The sequence below is a fragment of the Epinephelus lanceolatus genome, chromosome 1 (genome assembly GCF_041903045.1).
Source record: "Epinephelus lanceolatus isolate andai-2023 chromosome 1, ASM4190304v1, whole genome shotgun sequence".
Classification (NCBI taxonomy): domain Eukaryota; kingdom Metazoa; phylum Chordata; class Actinopteri; order Perciformes; family Serranidae; genus Epinephelus; species Epinephelus lanceolatus.
In genome coordinates, this window is record NC_135734.1 from 38178750 (window position 1) to 38182751 (window position 4002).

Consider the following 4002-nt stretch of genomic DNA (forward strand, 5'->3'; position numbering starts at 1 on the left):
TCTTTAAGTTAGTGACGAGCTGTGTCCCTCTCCTTTAAGGGGAAACAATGGACAGGCCTCACACGAAAGCTTCAAACAGTGAGACTCATATCAGCTGGGTTGGGTTACTGTTCTGTCAGCAGACACGTTATAAGCCAACTCCAGACCTGCACAGACAGCAGCGCTGTGTACTGTAGTTCACGCCCTCCAGAGGGCAAAGTCACTTGGAACTGGGCAGCTTGTGTTTGTATTAAATCCCTCCAAAGTCTCCTGTTTCTTCCAGTGACGGTAACTCTCCTGGACGCAGGACAAGAGCGCACGGTAGCATCGGGCTGGGTCACCTCTGCCGTGACCTTGCCATTACATTTTTGATCAAAGTGTGAACGCAGTGTTGCTTCGGAGCACAGCGGGGTGTAATATTGAGTGGCACAGCAATCCTCATGGGTTTAATATTGATCAGCTGTGCTCACCTACAGTATTACTCGAGCCATTGATCCTGTGCCCTGACTTTGCTGACCAGGAGCGTTCAGACATGGGGTTTGCATTACTTTTATTGCTTCTTTGTTGACCACAGGGCAAAGATGATTAAATGGAAAAGCAAAAAGATCTTCACCAAAAGGGAAAGGGTGCATACAGGCAAGCACGCCGCATATTTTTGGCACATGATAAATTAACCTTATGAGGTGCTCCATCTGCTCTCTCAGCACTGGAGAGGATGAAGGACGGACAGGTGGGAACACCCTGCATCTTACTGGGGCTGACGGGAGACCAGGCATCCTGACACAGTGTGATAACAGTGGGATTTTAGCTGCATTCGCTTCGCCCATGCTGGAAATCCCTGATATCACTGAGTCATCCCGCACATCCTCCCAGTTATGACTGTCTCAGATTTCAAGATAACACATGAATCAACTTTAATACATCTCACAATATTATCTGGGTGATGGTTAAACAGTCAATTAGTCTTTTCCTCAGTTATCCCTTTAACAGATAAGGCTGGTGACATTATTTATTTTTCTTATTGTCAACAAACCACACCAAGAATTGATCCCACTAACATAATGAACACAATCCAGGCAGTGATAATGTTTGTCAGCAGAACATCATTAGGATTTATTAATATATGGATGTAATTTCCATGAGAAAAAAGTTTCCAAAGCTAAACCTTCCTCATTTCTCTGATACAACCCAACCCAATCACCAGTCCAAATGTTTGAATTGTACATTTCTGCAAACCACAGATGCATTACATCTGTATGTTTTTATGTAGCAGATACGTTGCTACTTTACATTTTGTTGTGTTTCAGCAGCGTTGTGGTTAAGTTTTAACTCTCAAAAATCCAGCATCAGTCGACAAGAAGTCACCGCCCCCGGGCAAAAAATAGTCTGGCCAGAACACCTCATAAAACCACAACTCAACATTTTTAAACTTCTGTTTTTGTATGGATTAATTTAAAATACGTTATGTTAGTGGGAGCTGCTGATTTTGTTTTCCCTGCACCAAGTCTTTACAGCATGCTAAGCTCAGCTAATCAGTTGTAGCTGTGGCCTTATATTCAATGGACCACTGTGAGATAGGAATTAATCTTCTCATCTAACTTGGCTTAGAGCAGTTCCCAAAATGTTCAGCCACCTATTTAAAAGGAAACAGTGTATTTCATTACACTAATTAAGGACATGAATGCAAACCAATGAAATAAATATTTTATTAGTGTTTTGAAAGTTTGAGCCAGGTCATTGCATTTAGGGTTAGGAAAAGATCATGTTTTGGCTAAAATACTAGCTTTTGGTGGCACAATTCTGGCTGGAGATGCAGCAACAGGTTGCTAAAAATTACCCACTCTGGTGGCTAAAATAGCTCCTGAAAATGATGAACAATGACCCGCTAAAAAACAAAAATGGTTTTGCTGTTTGTTGCTCTTGAAAAGTAGTCTGCAGTGGTCTGAAGCTTGGCAAGCGTCTTGTCTAGGTGTCACACCATCCACCAGTTCCTTTACCTCTCTGTAACGGTTGATATGATATGTATGAAACGTACAAATGTAAAGTATTCATGGTTTGCAGAAACATACATTGCCAATATTTTCTTCTGGTGACTGGGCTGTGAAAAGAGTTGGTCTCACTCTGAAGTCGTAGAAATCTGACGCTTGGGCAGTGAAAGTCTCAGAAACCAAAGAAAAAAGGCGTCCCTTAACGTCTGCATGATACATGGCCAGTCGCCATTATAGTTTAAAGGTGCCCGGTGTCTTGGGGTGGTGGATGGGTCCAACAAACATCGACTTTCACCCAAGAGAGCAGTGTTTGTGTCCCATAAATTCTAAAGCCAAACCCTGTTCTTTTTTTCCTAAACCTAACCAGGTGCTTTTGTTGCCTAAATCCAACCATGTGTGTTTGTTGTTGAAGGAAGTCAATTTGCGGTAGTGCATTTATTTTGAAAGAGACTGTATATAAACAGCAAATTTCCTGTGAAAACTGAAGTGTATTTTGAAAGAAGAAAACTTGACACGGTGTCCCAGAACATTAACACCCTGGTGCGTCAACATCCTGCTGCTGTGAATACTCACAAATCCCTGACTGAAAATAGTACCCAGCAAACACTGTGTATTTCTGTTCGACAAACCTTTGCTAAAATCTACACTGCTCAGCTGTTCCTCAGCCCTTTTTAAAAATGAAGTTATGACCTGATTTTTAAAGAGGTTTAAAACATATTCAGTGATGAAGTCAGAGAAGACGTTTGTTGGTTTCAGTCTTTCTTTCAGTCAGATCTGCTGACGGTTATTACAAGCTCCATCATTTGTCAGTTATCAGAGAGGACAGATACAGGCGTGTTCTGTATTTGCATTACATTTCAAGTTTAAGATTGACATTTCACCAGCTGTTCATTTCTGCATTTACTGGCGACGTTTCAGATGTTGTCAGGAAATATAAAACCATGTTACACATTAACAGATGCCCTCGTGTTCTCTCCTCTTGGTGATGTGACAAGAAGCTCCTGTGATCCTGATTGAGAGTTCGTGGCAGACGGACTTTGTTCCTTAAAACTTCAATTATTTAAAAGACATTTTGGTCATTTTTAATAATTCAGAGTGAATAATTCACTCTGAAGCTTCGATGGTTTTAGCGCCTCATTTGACAGAATTTCACCACATTCAACACGCTGTGCTCTCGGCTCAGCAGCACTGCTCTCCATTATGAAACCAAACTTAATGTATTCAGGGTCGTATTTTCTCAATACACGCTTTGGGGCTTTTACTGGCACGGGGTTGTCTCCCACTTTTTCCATCTAAAAAACTGATCTATTCTGTGTCATTGGGCAACATTAGCTAGAAACAGTGGGTGTGTTTTCATTCACTAATTTTATGCACATTTTCAGTTTGTGCAGAAAAAACCTAGGTGTAAATGCCAAAAATGTAAAAATGAAATCTTGTAATAACTGCAGTAAAGATTTTTATGCTTGGGGGAGGTGGAGAAGTTGGTTTATCAATAAAAGGTAAACGTGCAATGGAAGTAGATTCAGCAAATAAATGATGACATACCATTATTGCATAGACACTGCAAGCTATGGATACACAAGATGAATTGGATACACCATTGTGGGCGAGGCTCATTAATTCCTATGAAAGTTGGTCAGTGAGGCCAAAAAAAGACAAAACTGCTGCCTGTAAAATAACCCAGATGATCGGCTCTGCCTCGGCACTGTGTGGCCCACAGAGCAGATGCACGAAAAGACTTGCGCTGGCTGAGCCAGTTACTTCCTGTTTAGCACTCTGCTAACTTCAATTGGGATAGAATGATTGGATCAGGTGGCTCTTCTAGACTTTGCAAATGTTATCGGATTGAATGGTTCAAATCCCGACAGTGAAACAAGTAATTTCGAGAAGGAATACAGATGTCCATCCATCCATCCATTTTCATCCATCCATCCATCCATTTTCATCCGCTTATCCAGGGCTGGGCCGCGGGAGCAGCAGGCCAAGCAAAGCACCCCAGACGTCCCTCTCCCCGGCAACACTTTCCAGCTCCTCC